At 30.1% G+C, this 26,240-nt stretch overlaps 1 long non-coding RNA gene, 1 other non-coding gene and 1 pseudogene across 2 annotated transcripts; 1 reads left to right on the plus strand and 2 right to left on the minus strand.

Annotated features, from left to right (window-relative positions):
• Positions 1-2,143: 2,143 nt before the first annotated feature.
• On the minus strand, positions 2,144-2,249 carry LOC128293553 (small nucleolar RNA R71). The gene has a single exon (XR_008283734.1). It is a non-coding gene; the product is annotated as a small nucleolar RNA R71 (small nucleolar RNA).
• A 5,457-nt stretch (positions 2,250-7,706) lies between these two features.
• Positions 7,707-8,711, minus strand: LOC128293258 (uncharacterized). Its single transcript, XR_008283407.1, has 2 exons — positions 8,536-8,711; positions 7,707-8,196 (listed from the first exon to the last, which is right to left on the minus strand). It is a non-coding gene; the product is annotated as an uncharacterized LOC128293258 (long non-coding RNA).
• Positions 8,712-11,008: 2,297 nt separating this feature from the next.
• Positions 11,009-24,406, plus strand: LOC108451547 (UDP-galactose/UDP-glucose transporter 2-like; annotated as a pseudogene).
• Positions 24,407-26,240: the final 1,834 nt, after the last annotated feature.

Raw genomic sequence — 26,240 nt, forward strand, 5'->3', positions numbered from 1 at the left:
ATATATTCTCTTATGTTGATGAATAATAATTAAGACTTTTACCTTACTATTATCATGGTATCATGAGCCAAAACTTAAAATACCACACATCAAATTAAGATGACCCCACCACCACCGTCACCAAACAAGATTGAGGCTAATTTGTCATTTTTTCTCGATCCGCATGATTGTCCAAGAGATTTCATCGTCTCTAGTGCATTGGTAGTAGCGTTTGGTAATCCTCAAACTCAAATAAATCGCTTGAATGGTGAGTTTGATAGTACTTTTTGGATAATTGACACTAGTGCTTGACCTACCGTCAAATGTAGTAGTTAATTTGATCTATTTTCACACTTATGGAGCTTGTTTTCTATGCAATTTAGGATTTAATTTTACATTTTTGATATTTAGTAGTTAGAAATAAATATTAGTGACAATCAACTTTATACATGGCATAGGGCGTGCCGAAGGCCTAATTTGGACTACCAATACTTCTATAAATAAGACATTAAGGATTTGATGTAACTAAGTTGTCCTAGATGCACTAAAAAACCCTAGTAGTTTCGGAGTAGGATTAGATTAATTTTCTTTCGACTTTTCTTAACCATTTGTTTTTCTCTTAGAATCGGTTTGATCCAAGAGTTTATTTATTTTATTAAAGTATTCCACTTACTTGATCTTTGCATTTAACATATTTTGTTATTCTAATCAATCGATTTGCTACTCCATTTTCCATTCGATATCAAATCCATGATTATTCAAAGCTCATTTCTCTTCGATTCAATCGTATTCTTTACATGATTTATTCAATTGGAGTAGAGATTATGAATAACATGAGTGGCTAAATCCGTAGGGGAGATTAATGAGTGGATGTGGATGTGACTAACGAAGGATTATTAGTTGGTATAAATACGTGTTCTTCAACCCTAGGCTTGACAATCCTAGGAATTTATCATAGGTTAGACAATATCGGGGGATAAGTCGAACTGAGTAAATCATAGTTTATCCTGTTGAGAAAGCGAGGTTGGGAGATAAGCAAGTATCAACCAATCGATTAACTAGTTAGAGGACGGGAGGTAATAAGTAGTTAATTAATAGCTAATCCACCCTAGAACCCTAATCCGAATTTAATTACAAACCCTAAAGTGAGTTAATCTTCTTGATTGGTTTATTGATTTTAATTATTTTTTTATTTTTCTTGTTTATTTATTTAGTTACTTAAAATTTCTTATTAATATATTTTATGGTTTATCACAATATAGGAATTAATTACTACTACTTAGACTTATTATTGTAAAAATGTTTTTATCGATTTATTTCATCCTCCTTTGGGTACGATCCCCAAAATACTTCCAAAGTGTATTGTTGTAACTAAACTATATTACAATTTGACCCTTGCACTTGTGGACACCATCATTTTAATTCTATATATTTTTGGTTTATTTTTTACTATAAATGATAACTCGTTTATAGGCGGTCAAGTTGTTGGCGCCATTGCTAGGAGGTTTCAGCAATAAATCTTGAAAATATATATTTTTACAATTAATAAGATAAAGCAAGAAAGTTAAAACCTATAGATATGATATTTAATTTTAGTTTATTTATTTTTATTTTATTTTTCTTTTAGGTCATTTATGACTTGAAGCTCCAACACCCCAATCAATCCATATTCAAATCCAAAGCAATTATTAAGGCGCAAGTAATGAACACCGATCAACCCACGGTAATTAATTTACCCTAGGAAAGCCTGTTATTTGAAGATCCACGAGAGCAAAAAAGAAACATCCAGGAAGGAGTCCCAATGGATCAATGGATGTTGCGCAAGTACACCCTACCTACACTAGACGCAGTGTAAGGAAACATAGAAAGGCCGACAATTAATGCAAATAGTTTCAAGATAAAGGTAGTCACGATTCAAATGACCTAGAATACTCTACAGTTCAAGGGGAACATGGTGGAAGACTCGAACCAACACTTGAAGCGGTTCCTGAAACCATGTGACACCTTTAAGTACAATGGGGTATACAATGATGCCGTACGTCTTCAGTTATTCCCGTTCTCATTGTGCGACAATTTAGTCAATTGGTTGACTCATTAGAATCGAGTTCCATTGCCACGTGGAACGATCTAGCGGAAAATTTTCTCTATAAAAATTTTCCCAATTAGTTAAGGAAAGAAATCACTAATTTCAAACAATACGAAGGTGAATCCCTATATGAGGCATGAGAGCGCTTCAAGACAATGCTAAAAAAGTGCCCACACCATAGACTGCAAAGTGTGGCTCTAAATACAAATTTTCTATAATTGTAACCTCCCAACCTGACCTAGACGTTAGGCCCAAATTTGGAAGATTACATTGGCCGTCGAAATGACCCAGGAAGCTAGCGAAGTTTATAAAATAGTTGTTTTAAATTTTTTATTTATCTTAGAGGAGAACTTAGCCTATTTTCAGAAAAACTCATGATTTAACAAAACCGATTAAGTTTAACATTTTTTTTTGTAATGATGACTATTTTTGAAAACTTAGTTAATTTCTACTTTATTTATTACTCAAAATTTTATTTATAATCTAACAACGACAATGTGAAATTTAATTTTAATTAAGTAAAAAATTATGCATCATTAATTCTATATCCATGTTTCAATATCTTAAAATCAAATTAAATATCACGCATGCTAAATAAACCCAAAGCTGAAGTCTCATGCCACAATTCAAATAAAGAGAAACAATTCCAAAATAACAGAAAGAAAAAATTGAATAGTAAATCTAAAATACTTTGTAATAAAAATACCAATCTGAGTCGAGCCTTTTGTATGTCGTGCCCGCACCCTAACCTTGTACGGGTAATCTATAAAGATTGAAATAAATGGGGTGAGCTTAAGAAGCTCAGTGTGAGTCCTATCACAAGTAAATCAATGCAAACAATAGATGACTCATACAAATAGCAATTCTCAAGACAATCACAATCTAATAGTAATTTGAAGTATCAATTCTTTAGATCAACACATCAATATCATAATATTTCAGAATTCACAATTTATGTATGCACATGCTCATGAATGATGATACAATTTCAATTTATCAGAATGGATCCTACCCAACTCCGTTACACCCCACAGTAGAAGTTCCCCAGAACTTTTATACCAAGTTGTGGATAAACCACTAGTAATAAAAAGGGTGGATGAACTACCAGAATTTTTTTATAAAATTTTTTTGTAGACAAGCTACTAGTACGGTGTGGATAAACCACTCAACAGTGCAGATAAACTGCTCAAACAATGTGGATAAACCACTTAATGGTGTAGATAAATTGCTCAAACTTCCTCCGTTCATATCATCCTACCCCATGCAATGCAATATGACATGCTTATAACAGATCAATACGATAGCAATATAGGTTATAACAAATCAGCATGGTAGCAAAGTCATGCTTAACATATATTTGATTTAACGGTATCAAAAGACATGTTGAACATGCAATCAGTAATATAAAGACAATAGACATGTATTGTTCATATATTATGCATATAACAGTAAAAATTCAGTCATTCAGATCATAGCTTTCAATTATTCATATTTTCAAGGATTCAAATGTGAGTAATAAAGCTCTAAAAACAATTCAAGGGACTATATAGGGACTAAATAGAATAATTCTCAAATGTTTGGGCAAAATTGTAAAACAATGGTACGTAGTCATGTGGTCAGGTTGTGTGAAAGGCTAAAAGCTGTGTGGAAGGGTTACACGACTGCGTGGCCAAGCCGTGTAGTTGTAACGACCCGAACTTTAAGGTTATAGGAAAAGTGTATTTTCGGGCCTCTGTTTCTGAAAAATGGCCTCGTAAATATTTATTAAAAATATTTATGAAGTTAAGTGAGTGGTTAATTAAAGTTTAATGAAGTGAATTAGCTTAAAATAAGGATAATTAGATAAAAGAATTAAATTGAATAAAGTGTGAAAGTTTAATTGTAGATTAAAAGAAAATGAAAAGGACCAAAATGGAAATTATGCCATTTGTCCTGAGTGAGGCGGATAATGCATAAAAATCTTTGATTTTTATGCATAAATATGTATAATAAATTTTTTATTATGGTTTTATACTTGATATTTATTAATGTTATTATTATTAATTGAATTGATATTATATTATGAAATAAATTAAATAAAGACATGTGTATGGTCATTATTTGATACGAGTGTATAAATAAAAATACATACATTTGTAATACATGTATTTAATTATTAAAAGATATTTATTATTTATAAAATATATTTATTAATTAAATAATTATATTATAAGATATTTATATGATAAATAAATAAAAGTATGACAAATGTATGGTGATCTATGGATATATATGTAATAATAATATACACATATATAAATAATAAATAAGTATTACTTATTATTTAAGCATAAATAATATAATGTTATTATATTATATATTATATATATATATATATATATATATATATATATAAAATAATAAAAAAGAAACAGAACAATGAAACGAAACAGAGAACAATAGGGAGAAACAAAGAAAGGAGGAAAAGGGAAAATTTGGATTTCAAGGTTTGGAAGTTTAATAGGTAAGTCAATTTAGCCCTTTCTACTTAATTTTTATGTTTTAAAAGCTTTAGAACAAAGTTTTGATGAAATTAAATTAATATTTTGAAAGTTATTAGATTTCTAAATATTGTTCATGTTGAATAAAAATATGAATTAGGGGTTAGATTGATAGGAATTCAAGTTAGAATAGATAAAGGGATTGAAATGTAAAGTAAACTATAAGTTTTGTGTTTTAGGGACTAAATTGAGGAAAATTTGAAATTAGGAAAATATGTTGAAAATTTAATAGTTAAATTTGAGTTTGAATGAAATTTGAATAGAAATAAAGTGTGAATTGGTGTTGTAAATTTGGTTATTAACATTTTACACCAAAATAGTTTTGGGCAGTAGTAGTGTTCCGATTTTGAAAATTCACCAAAAATTGTAGAAATCGAACTAGAGAATGAAAAAAAATATGGAATTAAATCTTATTGAGTCTAGTTTCTCACAGAAGAAATGTGTAAGCAACGAAATTGTAGATCATGAAATATTATAAGTTTTGTGAGACAAGGTCAGAATGAATTTGGGTTCCCCTGTTCTGAATTTGAAAAATCATTAAAAATGGTACAAAAATAATTATGGGTTAGAATTTATATGTTTAAAATCCTAATGAACCTATTTTCAAGATAATTAAACGGGAACATCATACGGATCTTGTACAAGGAGATAATTAATTTTTAGTGAAGAATGGTCGGAATTGTTTGACAGCAGAGCAGGGGCAAATTTAAAGAATAAATTATACTTATTGGCTAAACAAAAATTCTAAAAATTTTACGGTAAGAATATATGTGAGTCTAATTTTAGAGAAAATTAGCGGATCTTAATTTGGAGTTTCTTAGCTCAAGATATAAATGATTTAGTAACAATGACTCAAGTAGACAGCTTTGAATGAACATATAAGTAAATAGTGGAATTATATGTACAAAAATGGTTAAATTTGCATGTTTAGGCTCATGGATTAAATTAAATTGTGTTGTATTGATGATTATAAATTATTATTTTCAGTAGTTAACAAAGAACCCAAGACATTGGGGCACAAAGGAAAGGAGAAAGCTATCGAGGATTAAAACGAGAAATTCATGGTTTGTATTACTATAATTCAAATTACTTTTTATTAAATGTTTTATATAAATTCTATATTTAATAAGTGAGTTATAAGGTAAGTATTGATATTTGAGTTGAATGAGAATTGAATTGAATGGTGAATGTGTATGTATAATTGAATTGTAAATTGATTTGAATGTGAGATTGTAATTGAAAAGTGATCTTGGATTGGAAATGAAAGTGAATTGAGAGTTGAAATACCCTATTAACTAGTCGGGCTGAGTCGGATATTATTGGCATACCATAGGATCTGGAAGTGTATGGGATTTGCCGGCTTTACCGATCAAGCACTTTATGTGTTGTATTTCAGGCACCTCGTGTGTCGTTTTAGGCACTTTATGTGTCATATACTGATCAGGTACTATGTACCGTTTTAGGCACAATGTGCCATATTGGTGTGTTTGGGTTGGAATTCGTGTATCCGTCAAAGTCCGAGTTTGTTAATAGGGTGAACAATTAAAATGAGAAATTTAAAATAAATTGATTGATTATATTATTGAAATATTGAAAGAAATGAGAAAGTTAAATTATGGATTGAGATTGAAAATGAAATACATGAACTTAATGTACATGTAGTGATTGAAATTTTTACATGTGATATGTGATGGAAATTGAAGAATAGCTAAAAATTGTATTGTTATTATTAATTAATGAAAATTTAAGAATGAATTGATATTTGAGAAATTGGATAGTTACATGTTTGGTAATTATAATTCTTTATTACTATTATAATTTGAATTATGGTAATACCACTGAGTATGGAATACTCAGCGTGCGGTTGTTTCTGTGCACAGGTTAATAGGAGTCCAGTGTCCCGGTCTAGCATCCGAACGATCCTGACTCCAGCAAAAAGATTTTTGGTGATGTTTTCTATCTTAATTGAAAGTGGCATGTACTAGGTGTTGTATAGGTTATATAGATATGCTTGTAATGTTGGTTGTAAGAATGGTACACCATATTTTTGTTCTTAGTTTGATAAAATGGTAAAGATTATATTATATAATTTGGTATTAAGTTGGAATGAAAAATGAATGAAGTTATTAGTTAATTTTGATTAATATTATGAATATTTAGTTATTAAATTACTATGTTAATGAATTGGTTATGATTTAGGTGTATTTAGGTTTAAATTGTTTTTGATTGTGCCATTGGTTTATGATTAGTTGGTTTCTGGTTTGAACTTGCAGGGGGTTTTATGTAAAAATAAGAAGAAATGCTGTCGAAATTTTTATAAAAAAAATTTTGAATGAATGAAGTCAATTAGAAATAAACATATAATTTATATGAATTTATGATTATACTATAATATATATGTTTGTTAAATAATTAATTGTTTAATTATTTATTTATTAAGAATTATCCGTAATTTGTCTGATTTATCTGATTTGTCTGGTAATGCCCCATAACCTTGTTCTGGTGACGATTTAGGGTTGAAGGGTATTATAGTAGCAGACTGTGGCCGTGTGATAAACATTAAAATTACCTTATAGGAGAGACACGACCATGTGGTAAGCCATGTAGAAGGGTTGAGACTATGTGAGAAGTAAACTACCCTACATTTTACAAAGGCACACGGCTGTGTAGTCCAACCGTGTGGTCTACAAGCCCATGTGGCCCTAAACTTCACACGATTTTCCATTGATTCACTTGAAGGCCGTAGGGTCCGGTCGACGTTTCTCACGCATGATTCTGATCCGATTCACCTAAACCCGATCTGATTCTTGGTAAGAATAGGGATGCTATTGATGATAATTACAAAATTGATAGAAAGAATGATTGAATGGAGGATGATTTGATTTGGGAAAGGAAAATAATTATCAACAATTAGGATGAAAATATGGTGTAAAGAAAATAGAATAAATAGAAAGATCGAGAGCAAATTCTATTAGGATTTTAAAAGAAAAGTAAGTTGAAATTCTAATTCTATTGTAATTTTGGGAAGGGGCAAGTTGTAAATTCTAATTAGGAAATGTAGTAGCCCAAATTTGACCGGGCTGAAAATAAAATAAAAAGAATTAAATAAATAAATGTTTATTTATTTAAAAAGTCCATTACAGTCCAGTTTACAAAGGCCCAAATTAATTGACCTATTTAACCTAGACCTAGCAGACCGGTTACAACCATTAACCCATAAGCCCAAACTTATCAGACTCATTTACACCCCAAAAATAACTTAACCCCTTTTGACCCAGGTTTACACGAGGCCCAAAAGCTCAAAACTGTAAAAACAGACAAGGGAACCCTAGGGTTTCCTGAGAACTCAGCGCCGCAAAGAATTTCTGGAAGCTTCAGGCACTCCAAGCGATGTGACTTTTCATCTCACAGATTCAACAGCCCAATCATCGCCACCAAGCATGCCGTGATCCCTCGACTTTACCGTCATACATCATGCCACCATCGACGCGCAAATCACGCCGAAATCATCAAATCTCCTCGCACTACGATATGGAGTTGGCTCCATCAGCACGCAGACATCAGTGATCGAGCAAGATCCTCGCGGTTTATCTGCGAACAAAAAAAAAACAACGACAGAAAACACGACAGCAGAAAATAAGAATAAAATAGGGAAAGAAATCAAAGATTTCTTTCCTAAATTGTAAATCATTTACAAAGGCTATAAAAGCTGAATGTTTTCAATGTAAAAGGGGATCGATTTCTTATGTTCTTGGAATACACACAGAGAATAAAAAAAATAGAATATACAGATTCAAAGAAAAGGTTTATTTTTTGTGCACATATACTGAATAGGGCACCACAGTCGATTGAAATAAATAAAGGTGTTTTTTTTAAATATATGTACATATATATATATGGCAAATAGTAAAAGGAAAAGGAGGAATATACCTTTTTTTTATTCGCGTCGGAGAAAGGAAACTTTCTAGTTTCCGGCCGTCATACGTGGCGGCGTTCGCAGTGGCGCGTGGGCACGTGACCGCCTGAGAACGGAGGCTCGACGGAGCTCCGATGCCGGTCCCAGATCCTCATTCAGAGGATTTTTTTTCTTTTTTTTTTTTTAGAGCTGGGGCAAAATGATTTTAGAACTATAAGTTTGGCCTATATAGCATAAATGAAACGGCGCCGTTTTGGTTTAATCCAATAAGCACAAAACGACGTCGTTTCTAGGCACAAGATCCGCACGTTGACCCAAAAATCTGGGTAGAATCCGCGCGTTCTGGAAAAATGGGAAAATTTCCCTATTGACCCTTTCGTGTTTTCAAATTTTAATTTCATTTTATTTTTATTTTAATATAGCCCCAATCTTTTATATTTATTTCAATTTAATCCTAGTGCCCTTTTAAAAATCAGTTCCAGAGAACGTCATTGTTTTGGGATTAGGGTTTAATTACCCAATGAGTCCCTCTGTTTTAGCTTGTGTTTTAATTAAGTCCAAATATTTTATTATTTTATAATTAACCCGGATTCTTCAATTAAATTCAATTTTAATTTTTATATATATATTTTTTAATATTAATTATAAAATAGTATATATTATTTTTATTATCAATATATTATTATTATTTTTAAAAAAGGATTTGTTTATCATATATTTTTATATATATTTTATTTTGTTATATTTGCATTTTACTATATGTTATATGTATTTTCATTATATATATATATATATATTTACTATATTTTATCTATTATATTATTATACATTTTTAATTTTTATCATATATTTATTATATATATATATATTATTTATATTTATATTATATGTTTTTAGTACATATTATTTTTATATATTATATATTATATAATTCATATTATTATACATTTTATTTAAAAATTTAGTATATACTATGTATTTTCCTATATATATTAATTATTTTACTATATTTTATATGAAAATACTTATTAAATTATTATTATCTTATATATTCTTCATATATTGTATTACATATATTTTTATTACTATATGATTTATATTATTACATATTTTATTTGTAAATTATATTATGTTTTATCATATTTCCTCATTACCTTTATTTTATCATAAAGTATACATTTTACTTATTAATTATATACATTTTTAAAAAGAATAGCAATATTTAGTACACTATTTTTCTTATATACTAAGTTATTATATATAATAATATAATCTATATATGTATATATTCTTTTAAAAGGTTCTCTTTATTGTTCTTACATCGTTTAATATATTTCTAAAAGCTTACTTTTATATTTCATACATTTAATTTGCTTATTTATTTTAAATTCTCTTTTATTTTCATATAGTTTAATAGGTTAAATTTTACATATCATTTTATTCTTGTATTTATATATTAGCGTAAAATTAGTTATTTATGATAATTTAGGTATATATTTGCATAAAATGTTGTTATGTATGCTTTATACAATTTATACTATTGAATTCATTATATTCCATGTTGAATTGTGTATGTAATAATACTATTTATGACCATGCATGAAATAATAGCATATTAGATAATTTAGATCCTTGTTCGTCCCTTTACTATATTTGCATGAAATGATAAAACATATATATATTGAAATTAGGTTATTTTAATTTCTTATAATATATAAAACATATCATTTTTTTAAAACCAAAAGTCATATCTTATTTAATTAAAAAGGAACTTTTAAAGAAGAGCAAGGCAATGTTTTGAATACTTAGAAATTCGAGAAATAGTGCCCTAACATGCGGGGTTGCAATTTCTCATTTGTCTAAATATTTAAAAATATCCTTTTAAACAAGTTTTATAAATCACGAGATGATTTTAGTTACGAAAGATTAAAGATATCATGTCCAATCATGCTGGATGTGATGTTTGTACTCTTTTAAAACGAATGAATCTTGATTCTTCTCTTAAAACATCACGGTTTAAAGGAAATATTATTAATTTAAAATTCTTTCAAATTTCTGACAGTAAGACAAGAATTACTCAATTTGGTACCAATTATGGGCGTTACGAGGGTGCTAATCCTTCCTCGTACGTAACCGACTCCCGAACCCATTTTCTTATAATTTCGTAGGCCAAAACGTTATATATAGTGATCCAATCACACTTTAAAAGATTGGTGGTGACTCCCATTTTTCATTTTTCAAAAAGTCGAACCTCATTTTTTCAAAAAAAAAAAACCCTTTAACTATGGTTTCGACAGGAAAGAAATAGTTAAATTCCTAGGGTTTGTAAACCCTGGGGGCGTCACTTGTAATTTTCCTAATATTTGCCAAATTTGAATTTAAAATGAAAGGGGAGGAGGAGGAGGAGGAGGAGGAGGCTCGAACCCTGGAGATTCAAAGTTTTGCATTATAGTGGATGAAGCTCGTGATAAGTCAAAGAAATAACAAATGGAATTTGTATCGCGATTTGTTGATAAAGAAGGTTTTATACGTGAACGATTCTTTGATTTGGTTCATGTGAAAGACAACACATCGTTAGGTTTGGGGAAGGTAATCTGTGAAGTTATTTTACATCATTTCCTTAATGTGAATGATATTAGTGATCAAGGATATGATGGTGCAAGTAATATGCATGGCGAATGGAACGACTTGTAAACATTATTTTCTAAAAAGTGTCGATTTGCATACTATGTTCACTGCCTTACTCATTGTCTCCAATTAACTCTAGGAGCTATATCCAAGGAGGTTATTCTTATTTGTCAATCTTTTTCATACTTGATTGGTATAATCAATTTGGTTGCTTATTCAAGTAAGCGACATGATCAATTAAGAGACATCGAGGCATCTCATGTCGTAGAGTTGATTGACAGTGGCGAGCTTGAAACTGGCAAAGGGAAAAATCAGGTCAGTACTCACCAACATCTAGGCAATACCCGATGGGGATCTAATTTAGCTTCTCTCAATAGCTTGATGAGGATGTTCAATTCCATCTGTGTTGTCTTACAAGATATCATCAATTCCAAAAGTGATGGAATATATGATGCAATGACATTCATTGAATTTGTTTTCATCTTGCATTTCATGATTGAGATGCTTGGAATCATTGCTAATCTCTATCAAGCATTACAGTATAAATCGTAGGAAATACTAAACGTGATGCAGCTGGTGTCATCAAATAAAACGCTTCTCTTGAAATTCAGAGAACATGTGTGAGATATAAAGATCATGAGTTAGAAGTCCCCAATTTAAGTGCTCCGTACAAAGCTAGTCGAGGTCAGCCTTGCATCTAGGGGGATAACCTCAAAATTGAGCATCAATATCGGTTTGATATATTCATTTTTGGTATCGATTCATTGCTAATAGAAATGATTTCTTTCTTTAATGATGGGGTAGTAGAGTTACTTTTTTTTTTAGCTCCACTTTGGATCCACACGATAATTACAAAGTTTTTTGGGTGGAAGATATCTGCAAGCTTATGAATGATTTTTATCTGGATGATTTTACGAAGCAAGTAAAGCTACACATGAAGATTCAATTGAAGCATTTTTAACTTCATGCTCATCAAAGCACGAAGTTGCAAAAAGCCCCTACAGTTATCGAATTATGTCAAGTGTTAGCTAAGACAAATAAGTCAACTATTTATCCTCTTCTTGATAGAATTATCCATCTTGTGCTAACTTTTCTTGTGTCTATTGCAACAGCCGAACAAACATTTTCAGCCATGAAAATTGTAAATACAATGCTTCGAATAAGAATGGAGGATGATTTTTTTTCAACTTGGTGACATACATTGAAAATGAGATAGCTCGAGAATTTTCAACGGATTCTACCATTGATGAGTTCAATCTTATGAAAAAGCGGAGGGTGTAATTTAGGATGCTTAGTATTGAGATATAAGACTAAGGCCAAGTTTTTTAATTTAATTTTTGGAATTATAATGGTATTTATGAAATTTTTAGTATAGTATTAGTTATTATTTTTTGTATATTGGAAAGAAATATTTAATTTTATATAGTATGATTTTTTCTTTTAATTTCTTTTACTGATTAAATCGTTCTGCATTTTAAAAAATATTAAATTGATTTGTTTGATAAGAAAAAAATATTCTAGAAGAATTGACACTTTTTTACTTTAAAAAAAGCCGTTCAATTTAAAAGTTTCACCTCTTTTAGAGTAAAATCTTGTATCCGTCCTTGCCAACCTATGCCCTTATGTAAAATCATGTCACGCGCCCATAACTTTTTTTCAATTATATATTACTCATGCAAAGATTAAAATTAATAATTTTAATTTCAAAATAATAATAATAAAAGTTAGAAATTAAAATAATAAAAATAAAATAATATTAAATCAATAGATCTTATTCTTTAATTTGTATTATATTAAAATGATTTTTAATTTTCAATCATCCAATGGAAGGCAATGGTTTCGTGGAGTTTAAGCAAGTCAATGGCAGTGGGATCGATTTATTATCCATATTTGACGGCGTACAACACGTAAATCAACATAATTTCATATTGAAATAGAAAGTTTAGTTCTCATAAGTAATGGTTTAGATATTAATCAGATGCGTTCAATTAATAATTTATCTAAACCATTATAGGCATAAATAACAAGCTTTTACGAAAATTTTTCAAACTCAATCAATAAAAGACTGAGATGTAAACTCATCAGCATTAGCAAGATGAATTGTCTTAATTGCATAATCAAAAATTAATTATTTAAACAAACAACCTTGCAAATGAAAGGTTGCAAGTTGATAACACATGTGATTATTTTGTAGATGCATCTACCAAAAATCATATAATATCAAAATCATCTACATGAGGGATGAATATGTAACACCCCTAACCCGTATCCGCTGCCAGAACAGGGTTTCGGAGCATTACTACCATTTACAGATCACTAAAAAAAAATTTAAATACTTACCGATTCAATGCATCATATAAATAAATATATTACCATTCAATCAACAGTTTGACAGTTGTATAAGCATCAAACAGCAACATTGTTAGTATACTTGCACATATCTCATATAAATTCAACACTGATATACCTATTTTCTCGACATATCGCACTTGAGTTTAATAATAGTCTCAATTACATAATTTCCTTGTATCAACATATCAAAGATAATCATATATGTACATGTCATGAAACATATCATGCCTTTACCGTTTCTTCATAAGCATATATCATTCATTTCATTATATCAATATTTCATGCTCCATCATTTCCATATATTTTATGTATATTTATTAGGTAATAGTTTATATCAAACTTAACATAAATTATATTTCATGTACTTATACTTATTTCGTTTATCTATCTTCATAATTATTTCATATAACCATTAGTCATCGATACATATTACGAATATCAATTGTTCAATGATGCTAGGCGTCTCCCATCCACGGTCTTATTTATCTTTGACATGATGCCATAGTGTCTTTCAACTATGGTCTTACTCATTTTCTGTCATGTTGCCATGGTATCTTTCAACCATGGTCTTGTTCATTTCATATCACGTTGCCATGGTATCTTTCAACCATGGTCTTACACATTTTATATCGGGAGCACACTCCCATGAACCTCATCCTTGCGGCGGGATTACCGGTCAAAGCTAAATCCACAATATAAACTCATAGAGTATTGTCGGGATTACCGGTCGAGCTAAATCCCAAGCGACAATTACTCTAATGAGCTTGATCCAATTACCAGTCGAGCTAAATTCAGACCCTAATTCGGATTACCCGTCCGGCTAAATCCATTTTACACATATTCTTCGGAGGGCTATATCAGATAGGATCACCCGTCCGGCTAGATCCTTTTTACCGTCAATTCCTTTTCGAGATCCATCGAATTTTCCTTTCATTCAACCGGATTTCTTCCCATTTTATCAAATATATCAATGTTTTATAAATTTTCATACAATGAACATTCAAATCATATTCACATCAATAACATACAACCTCAAGCATTTCGAATATAATTCAAGTTACGAACTTACCTCATTGATTGCTCGTGTTTATTATTTCATTATTCGATATATTTTCTTTCCATGATCAAGTCTCGTATTTGTGTCGTCCGGATCTTTATAAATAAATTTGATCATCATTTTCATTCATTTCATATTCTAATACATTTAATTAATGCTCTAGGCAAAATTACCATTTTGCCCCTAAACTTTAATTAATGACGATTTCATCCTTAGGGACGGAAAGTAAAATTCTTGCAATTTAATCCTTATTTCCAACTATTATTCTCATATATATTGATAACAGTCCATGAATTCTATAAAATATCAAAATTTTCCATAATTTCAACACTTTTCAATTTAATCCCTAAAACATGTTTTCCCCGATCTTGAACTAAATTGATAATTTAGTTAAATTTTTGTAATTTAAATAATAAAATAATCTATTTCATGCAATTTAGTCATTTCGACATTTTTATAAAATTGCCCATAAAATTTTACTTTTATTCAATTTAGTCCCTGAGCCTAAAACATGCAAATTAGCCAGGCTAGATGAATATTCATACATATTTTCCTCCTCCTCCTCTCCATTCCACATCCTTAATTTATATAACATACAAGAAGTAACATTATCAATAATTTCACTATTTACTTATATGTACATTCAAAACTGTCCATTTGCGTCATAGTCACTAAATTATTTATATATTAAGCTACAGAACTCGAAATTAAGATCCGTTAATTTTTCCTGAAACTAGACTCACATTTATTCTTATCATAAAATTTTCAGAATTTTTGGTTTAGCCAATTAGTACAGTTTATTCATTAAAGTCACCCCTGTTCTGCTGTCTGACAATTCTGACCCTTCTTCACTAAAAATTAGTTATCTCCTTTTACAGAATTCAAATGATGTTCTAGTTTGTTTCTAATAAAACTAGACTCATTCAGGATTCTATAAATATAAATTTAAGCCTCTAATTATGTTTATTCATTTTTTTATTATTTTTCAAAGTCTGAACAGGGGAACCTGAATTCATTCTGACCTTGTCTCACAAAATTCATTATATATCAAAATTTACAAATTCATTGCTTACAATGTTTCTTCTATGAGAAACTAGACTCATTAAGATTTAATTCCATATTTTTTTCATCTTCTAATTCAATTTATAAAATTTATGGTGATTTTTCAAAGTTAGACTACTGCTGCTGTCCATAACTGTTTTAGTGCAAGATATTAATTACCATGTTATAACACCCTTATTTTCTTTTTCTACACCATTTCTCATCACTTTCTCTTATTTTCTCTTCACTAACATATCAAGAACATAGGGCCTTATGTAATAAAACTCTACTATAACATTATTTCCATGATTTATCAACAATAACAAACTTAAAACATATTGAAATCTTGATGTACTTACCTTATTCTCTTGATACCAATCTTTAACTTGATTTTCTCTCCTCCAGCTTCTATTTCTTGAATCCAACTTGATATTCTAACTCCCCATGTTCTCCTTAACATTTTCTCTCTTGGTAGCTATGGAAATTCATTTGATTTTTGGGTGAAAATGGTGAATTTTTGGTAAAAGGACCAAATTGTAAAGAAAGTAAAACTTTCTTTCTTCCTCTCTTTCTCTCACGTTAGTTTGCTTGGAAAGGAAAGATGATGAAAATTCTTCATCTTTCTTTCCTTATATACTAAATAAATAATAATAAAATAATATTAAATATCTCATAAAATATTAATAAAATAATATTTATCTAATTAATTAATTTAAAATATCATTAACATAATTATTACATTCTAGAATTCTCTCTCTTACTAATTGACCATTTTGCCCTTCATGATCTTTTAGAATTCCATCCTTGAGTCATCATTTAATTTGGTAAAATTGCAATTTAGTCCCTCATAGTTCTTCACTTATTCAATTTGGTCCTAATTCATCCATTTTCCTTAGCTTCTAGATCATTCTACCCTTAAAATATTTACACTATTGGTCCTTCAACTTTTTCATATTTACACTTTAACCCTTTTAAGTCTTGAGTATTTACTCTTAGGCAACAAAACTTTTCTAACTTTTACAATTTAGTCCTTTCCTGAATCAAGATATCATAATTTACTTCCCAATGTTGCCATAACTCAAAACTTCCCTTTTTATCACTTTATTTCCTTATTTTATTATATCAAGGATAATATATTACTGTAAAGATTTTCAGGGTATTACAGAATAGGCCTATATTCATTTCAGAAATACAAGACATTAAATCTCAACTTTAGTTAGTGAGTTTCTAATAAGTAATTTTCATTGAGAACAAGCAACAAATGATAATTCTTTAAATTAAAGAATCTCCTGGTTTTTTAATGAATGTTCATATGAATTCTCAATTAATTTTTGCATCATAATAGATTCAAGATGACCTTACTGGTCATGCCAAATAGTAAAAGTATGTGGTTCTATAAACTTCTAATTTGTAGTAACATGTGCCTCAATTGCACTAATATGTGTATAATATAAACTTGATGAAAAAGCAAGTAGTTTTTCTAAAATATATTTCTTTCCACATTCCACATTTGTAATATACAGATATTCAATATTTTTCTCATTCATAGTCTCAATATGATACTCATTAATACGAATATCTTTAAAACTAAATAAATTTCTTTGAGATTTAGTGGAAAATAAAGTATCATCAATGAAAAATTTTATACCTTTAGGTAATAATATAATAGCTCTTCCAAAGCCTCCAACTAATTTTGTACTACCAAATATTGGAATAATAACCAAATAAGATAAATATTTTCTGTCTGTAATGATAGAATTTATTACTACAATATTATATCCTTCCTCAAAGAATATTAACAGAAACAAAATATTTGGGCATACGCCACATATGCGCCCAATAATCTTTCATATCACATTGATAACATAAGTTATCTTTAACATTTGAAGAGTTATATTGGTAACTCTCATTGTTCTCTTATTTATTAATATATTCCCACTTTTAGTGGTTCATGATTATATCTTTTATTTTCTTTATGCTTGCATTCACTTCGAGGAATACAACAAATCTAGTAGGAGAGATTTCTAAACGCCTCCATTGATTCTTTATTTCATAATCACCACCGCAAACATATGTGGATTTCAAATCAGATTCTATCTATTCATGTTGTCATGATTAGTCTCTAATAATAATAAACATGATATAATAAATAAAATATACCTAAATATCTTTAACATCATCGTCATCACCCACGTGAGGGTTATATAAATTTCTTTAGATAATGATTTCCCATTCAAGACTGAAATTGCAATAGCTCTAGAAGGCAATCGACAACAACTTGAGCAGCAGATTTGGAATGACCGTATTATAAAATAAAAGAGAATCGTGCTGATAATGTATTATAAATAAAAAGATAGAAAGTAAAAAAACAAAGTAAATAGGAGAGTAAAAGAAAGAGCGTATTTTATTGATCAATGAAAATATTTACAATGCTTTTCCAAAATCTTATATTTATAGATATAATAAATATAAATGAAAAAGAACTCTACTTCTAACGATTTGATGATTAGATGTAGAGTTCATTGGAAGTAGAGTTCCATTTCATTAATACTTCTTATGTCTATAAATATAGACTTTGAAGAAGCATTTTAAATATTATCATTGATTAATTAAATCGTTTTCTCTTGCTCTCCTAATTTCTTTATTCTTTACTTTCCATCTTTTTATTTTGTAACAAATAGTTAATTTTAAAGATTACTAAGAGCAAATATGTCAGTAATTATTTGTAATTTTGAGTTGGAAATCATTTTCTAGAGCATTTTGTAATTATTTCTTTTTCATTATTTCTTGTTTTTTTATTGGGATTTTTCCATAACCTAACAACCAAACTTTGAGATTTTGTTAAAATCACTTGAGAAGTCACTTCCTAAAGACATTATCATCATCAATCTTGGTATCTTCTACTTATCTACTACTTATCTAAGCTTGGTATTTGAGAATTTTTATTTAATAAAGCTTTTGAAGCTTAAATATTAATTTTAGTTTTTTCATATATATGGAAAAATGTAGTAATGAAACAAATGGATTTCCAAGCAAATTTGATAAACTTCTCGAATTGTTGTATAGTTATCCATGTAATTTATGCATGCCATATGGTAAACTTCTTAACTAAAATGTATTACATCAAATTAATTAATAAAATTTTAATATAAAATATTATATTATTTATATTTTAAATAATTCACATGTAAATGCATATAGAAAGTTTTCAAATAAAGAAAATTATATATTTATTTTAATTGATATTATGCTTTAGTAATTTTTATATTTTTCATATTTTCAATTTAATATAATGAATATTATTGTAATTATCTTTTATATAAATTATAGTAAAGTGAATACATAATAAAATAATTATATAAATCTAAAATGTATATAAGATATTAACATAAATAATAATGAAAATTTTAGTTTAAGAACGTAAGCATCTTTATGATACAATTATCATTAACTATATAAGTTTGAAATATTACGATGTAATGAAAACTTTTAAATAATTCAATAACCATTTTTATAACTATTGAAGTTGAGTGACCAAAACCAATTGGCGGAGCGAAAATTTTTGGGAGGTGGCGGAATTAAATCATATATTTTTACGATAATAAAATGTAATTTCACCATTTTAATAGTTTATATCTTTATAATTTTTAAAAGATTAAATCAAATTTTTATTATTTTTAAGGCTAAAATACAATTCTGTGACACAATCTATAAGATGTTATATAGTATTATCATTACGTTTAACATGTTTCTGGGTAATATTCACATAACATTATTGTTGGGAAGAAACCGAACAACCGAAACAAAGCGAAAGCACAACCGGTGTTCTTTCTCTCCCTATAACTCCTGTCAAAAATTATGGCAAGCACAATAGCACAAGATATGTTCTCTAGCAACCTTAATCAACCACAAATCAACTAATGCAACCACAACAAAAATAAATGGAGACATCGGTATTTTTACGTGGAAAACCCCTCTAAATCAAGGGTAAAAACCACGGGACTTTAGAGTCCGATCAAGAACTCCACTATCATCAAATGTTCAACTACAAGATCACAATATCAAGCCTACAACAAGCATTCAACTCCAACAAGGCTAACAATATGTAATCTTTAGCAAAAGAGAGAAAAATGAGAGAACATCACCAAAAAACGCAGCTACTGAAAAATGGGTATTTCCGACTCTACAAGGCTCGGATGAAAAATCTGACCGTACAAAGTCAAGAAGACCTTATCGCCTAGCTGCTGTCCAAAAATCAGCTCAATCGAACCACGGATGAACCTTCGATCGAAGAGTTGATCACTGCTGTACCAAGCTTTAAAAACTGATTTTCTCTTCTCTCTTTCTCTAGATGAGCTTCAATCTCACTCTCTCAAAATTTCTACCCACACACCCGTAAAAGCCCCAAAAAAATGGCTTTTGACAAAACCAAAAAAAGAGACAATAAAATGTGGCAGAAATTATGGGTTTCCCACATAGTGGGACCCATACCTAACAAATCTCCCCCTCCAACTATGTGGGGAATGCCTCCATGCCGGAGGTCAAACAACATGCTTCAAACTTTCCTCTTGGTAAGGCCTTCGTCAACATATCAGCACCATTATCCACTACAGGAAAATAGGGCTTTAGCGGCGTTTTTAGCGGCATTTTATCAAAAAATGCCGCAAAAATTGTAAAACACAGAACAATAGCGGCGTTTTAACAAAAACGCTGCTAAAAACTGAGCAATAGCGGCGTTTTAACAAAAACGCTGCTAAAAACTGAGCAATAGCGGCGTTTTTTGTTAAAACGCCGCTAAAGACCAGAGCATTAACGGCGCTTTTGGTAAAACGCCGCTAAAGACCAGAGCAATAGCGGCGCTTTTGGTAAAACTCCACTAAAAGTTATATAACACCTAAAATCCTAAACCCCAAAGAAAAAATAAAACATTAATCTATAACCCCTAAAATAGTAAACCCCTAAACCCTAACAAGCCCTAAACACCAAACTATAACCCCTAAAACCCTAAATGCCGCAATTGGTGCATTTTTAGTGGCGCTAGGTTATAAACGCTGCTAATGTTAAATTATTTTGTTCAAAACTTCGTCGTTTAGCTGTCTTATTTTTTACCCACATTTGATACACTTAACATTTTCCCCGTTTTTCCCCAGTTCTATTTCCCCCTTCTTCCTTATCCTAAATCCCTAAAATATTATCACCCATTCCCAAATTCGACATCCTAAATCCCTAACAATTTAATAATAATAATAAAGTAATTTTAACAATTAAACTTAAATTCAAAAATTTGAAACATGAAGGAATTAAATTCTTAAGAATAGAAATATAATGATTAAATTTTAATTTTACTGAAAAGTACAAATACTTATCTCATATTTTATCTTTTCTGATTAAGTGGTTTAGTATTCAATTTGTTAAAGTATGTTAAGAGAATTACTTTTTCTTTTTAAGATTTAACACTCCTATGCGAAAAGATATTATTTAACTCATATATTTATTAAAAGTTTATATAAAAATTAATTGTTATTTTGATTATAATCATAAAGTTTTAATTTTAATTTTGTTATCTGAACTTAAATTGTTGTATCACTCCTAAGTGTAGGATTAAATTGAAAATTTTTAAAAGAATTGAACTATAACATAACTTGATCCTTTTAGAAAACGAAGGTACATTGACAAATTGGTTACAATTTTAATTTAGTCCAAGTGAAAAATAAAATTCTTGATGGTTGAAACTTGCAAATATTGTCAAGACAATTCAAAGCAGGTGCGAAGTTAGATATTTTTTTTGGGGTGGCGAAATTAAATTTTATACTTTTATAATAGTACAAATGCTATTTCACCATTTAATAGCTTATATTTTTATAATTTTAAAGGATTAAATCAAAAATTTGTATTTTTTAATTCATCGATTCTATTTTATTTCTCTTAAAGTTTCCTTTTGTATTTTATATGTTAATTTAAAATTATAAAAATCTTCAAAAAATTTAAATTTAAAATTAAAAATTTAAAATGAAAAATAAAAATAAAAAACTTAAATATTTAATATTTAATATTTAATATTTAATATTTTAGTCCATATTTCAGTTAAAAGTTTAATATTCAAAATTAAAAAATTTTAAAAAATGATAATCTCAGCACAAAAATTTGAAAGAAAAAATAAAAAATAGAAAAAATATAAAAATAAAAATTAAAATTAAACAATAGTAATGTTTTCTAGGTAAATGCCACAAAATTTGTTACCCAAATTTCCCATTTCTCCCTTTTTTGTTACCCGCTCATTACTCCCTCTTCTTCTCATCTTCGTCGCGCCCAAAATCCCCCAAATAACTCTCAAAATTTGCCCTCAAATTTCCCATTTCCTGCAACATAAGTCAATACACCTACACCAGTCACACTTCTTTTTCCTTTTCATTTCTTCAAAGGTAGTAGTAGAAAGGGGAGTTCTAGGAAATCTGGTCAAGGTTCGGCTGAGAAGAAAGAGCCAATGCTCATGCTAGGGTTTTGTTGATTGTTTGATTTTTATTGTTTTGTTTATGTGCTCGTTTTTTGTTTGGGATTTCGCTTTCTGATAGACCTAAATGGAAGCAGTTTCTCATTTGCTCTTCTGGGTTCTTCTTTGGTTACCTTGTCAATGGCATTTGCGAGGTTTTTGTTTTTGTTTTTCTTTTCTTTTTCTATTTTCTCGGCAACCAAACAAAGTTTAAATGCATCATTTTAAGAATTTTATTTTTTTTTTGATATTTGCTGCTTTTCAGGAATATGTATACAATAGACTCCAGTTCAGGTAACTGCTGTAGTTTTTATTTTGGTAATTATTTTCAATTTATTTATATTAATTTTTTGTGTTCAGCTATGGCTGGTACTTCACATTTGTCCAAGGGTTCGTCTACCTTTTTCTGATTTACCTTCAAGGTTTCAGTCCGAAGAAAATGGTGAACCCATAGAAGACTTATGTGAAACTCTCTGTTGTTCTCATGGGCTCTCACGGCCTCACAAAAGGATCTTTAGCTTTCCTCAATTACCCAGCACAGCTCATGTTTAAATCCACCAAAGTAAACCCCCAAAGTTGAAAATTTTCACTCTTCACAACATTGTTCTTGTTTTTGCGTTTATTTTTTTAAAGCTTCATTATGGATATCTTTAGGTTCTTCCAGTGATGGTAATGGGTGCCTTCATACCTGGTTTGAGACGAAAATACCCAGCACACGAATATGTTTCTGCAATACTTTTAGTACTGGGTTTGATCCTTTTCACCTTAGCTGATGCACAAACTTCACCAAGCTTCAGTGTAATTGGTGTAATAATGGTGATTGGTGCTCTTGTAATGGATTCTTTTCTGGGTAATTTGCAAGAAGTTATCTTCAACATGAACCCTGAAACAACACAGGTGATTTTTGCTGATGATGGTTTAAACATGTGAAAAAGTAGTGCGTTTAATGCTATACATTTTTTATGGTGACGTTAGATGGAAATGCTGTTTTGCTCCACCGTCGTTGGTTTGCCATTATTGATCCCACCCATGGTTTTAACAGGAGAAGTATTCGAAGCATGGAATTCGTGTTCTGAGGTAAATTTTAACTCTTCATTTTGAACTTATTTTGATTCTCTATGATGCAAGCTATGGCAATCTACTGACTACTTGTTTTTGCTTAAGAGGACAGTTGAATCCTCTTATATTTCATGTGAGGATGTTCTGAATGTGAAGTTCTTGAACATATTTTTGCTAACCTATTTTTGCTATCCCTTAAGAATCCTTTACCAGCAAATGGCTTACCTTCAACATAGGCGGCTTTCTTTCTTGTTGAGTCATGAGATTTAGTCTTGGTCAGCATTTTGTTAATGTGTGCCAGAGCATTCCCTGTACATTTTGATTCTTTCTTTTCTTTTTGGTAGTGTTTGATATGGACAAAGCTATATTTTTTTTCCTTCTGCCTACAGATAGTGTAGCGTTTATTTTATTTTCTCCTTTCAAAGTTAATTTAGTTGTTGCAGTTTTCTTAGATAGATTGCTAAAGACATTTGTATAAGTTTTTTACCTTTAAATTGACTTATTTGTGCCTTACGAAGAATCTAAAGAATTGAAGATAGGTTGTTTGAGACTATTTATAAGTTGGTTTGTGTTTAAATCTAATGCTAAAAGGTTAGCTCAATGTTCTGCTTGAGTGGCATTAAGCGATCAGTTGATTGATAAATTTTGGTTTATAGGTTATGATTTGTTTATGCTCCTTGGATTATCACTGGCTTGAAGAACTAGGTTGCTCTCTGCGAAGTCTGTTCATGCGAGTCATTCTTCTCTTTTCGTCTGCTGTTTCTGTTAACAATTGAGAAGCATTGGGACTATTATTAATTTTTAATCCCTACAGATTGTCATGTGACCAAACTATAGTCATTTATTGGATTCAGGCTAGACTCACAGAGGCAGCATCACTGGAGAAACATGTCCTTTTGAAGAAGCTTAGAGATGTGCTCGAATCTTTAAAAGGACGCGTAGCTGGAAGAAACAAGGATGATGTAGAGGAAGCTATTGCCTTAATGATTTATGTTTTGCAGTTTTATCATTGAATTATGATCTATCAGTGATATGCCAGTCCTATTTATTATAATTTTGAAAGTTAAATGCTAATATTTAAAATGCATTACTACTTTTTAGTATTCGCTAATAGTCTTGGTGTGTAGGAAATAATGTTCATGGTGAAATATTAGGGAAAAAATGCTGTAACTTTAAGGGTGTGATTGCTGATTTGTTGCTTCAGTTGAAATTGCTAGGTTCAATGATGCTAATATCATTCATCTCAACATTTTCCAAACGTTTTGCCACTTTGTAATTATTGGGAAAGTACTATGTCTGGAGTTTAATTAGCAGTTAAACATGATATGCCGTACCCATTGATGTCTTCTATTAAAGAAGGGTTTGGGTTTAGAAATAGCATGGAAAGTGTTTTAAGTTTGCGGTCATCATCTATAGTATGGTTAGATACGAAGCCAACTTCTTTTCTAGGAGGAAACTGGTCACCTTGTTTAAATATATCACCTTTGAGAAAGCATGTTTTTTCGCAACATCTTGGGTGGGATAAATGGATATAAATATATGCAGAAGGAAAGGAGAATTGCAAATGAGAGGTGGTGATGATTTGTAGGCATTGCAATGAGAGGTGATGATGATTTGGCATTATATTCTCACCAGGATGAATTTTGTTTTAGAAATTGTAATACTTTGTGTCTCTGTGTGTGTGTGTGTGTTTTTTTATGTATTAAATTACAAATTGAATCAAAGTTTATGTATTAAATTTAAATTCATTAATTTTTATATTTAGTTTTGAAGTTTAAATTTTAATGGAAAATTTAATTTAATTAATATTTTTTATTTATCCTTAAAAAGTATATAGTTTAAAGTTTAAATTTCAAAAATTAAACATAATATAATATTTAACATAAAAATAAAAAAATAATTTTTTTAAAATTCATGATTTTTAGGGCGTTTGCGGAAAAAGCGCCGCTAAAGGTCATGGTCTTTAGCGGTGTTTGTAAAAAAAACGCTGCTAAAAGTCATGGTCTTTAGCGGCATTTTTTTAAATAAACGCCACAAATTTTTGCGGCGCCTGCTATAGAGGCGTTTTTTGCGGCGCTTAAAAATGCCGCTAAAGGCCAAAAAAACGCCGCTAAAAGTCTATTCTCCTGTAGTGATCATTAGTGTGTATCTTCTCAAGCTTTAATAGCTTAGCTTCAAGAACATCTTGTATCCAATGGTACCTCACATCAATATGCTTAGATCTAGCATGAAAAGTTGAGTTCTTACCAAGATGAATAGCACTCTGGCTATCACAATACAGGACATACTTCTCTTGAGTAAAACCAAGCTCATGCACAAACTTCTTCATCCAAAGCATCTCCTTACACGCTTCAGTTGCTGCAATGAACTCTGATTCGGTGGTGGACAATGCAACACACTTTTGCGATCTTGATTGCCATGCCACGCTCCCCTGCATAAGTGATTAAGTAACTCAAGTAGATCTCCTCGAGTCAATGTCTCCGCCATGTCGAATCAGATACCCAACAAGAACAGGTTTCTCATTTCAAACAAAGTTTCATGTTGGAAGTGCCACGAAGATATCTCATAATCCACTTCACTTGCATTCCAATGCTCTCTGCTGGATTAGAAAGAAACCGACTAAGCTGTACTAACGGCATAAGCCAAGTCTGGTCTCGTGCAAACCATTGAGTACATCAAACTACCCAGGCTGAAGAGTAAGGAATTTTCTGCATCTCTTCCTTCTCCTTTTCTGTGGAAGGACTATGCTTAACACTCAATCTAAAGTGCATAGCAAAGGGAGTATTCACCGCTTTAGCTTTGTCCATACTAAACCTTTGAAGTACTTTCTCGATGTACCTCTCTTGTGATAACCATAATTTCTTGGCCTTTCTATCACGTGTCAATCTTATGCCAAGAATTTGCTTTGCTGGCCCCAAATCTTTCATTGCAAAGGATTTACTCAACTCTTGTTTCAACTTCTCAATTCTATAAGCATTCTGACCAACAATAAGCATATCATCAACATAGAGCAAAAGAATAATAAAATCATCACCGGAGAATCTCTTAACAAATACACAATGATCGAAGTAGTCTTCTTGTAGCCTTGCTCC

The sequence above is a fragment of the Gossypium arboreum genome, chromosome 5 (assembly GCF_025698485.1).
Source record: "Gossypium arboreum isolate Shixiya-1 chromosome 5, ASM2569848v2, whole genome shotgun sequence".
In the NCBI taxonomy this organism is placed as follows: Eukaryota; Viridiplantae; Streptophyta; class Magnoliopsida; order Malvales; family Malvaceae; genus Gossypium; species Gossypium arboreum.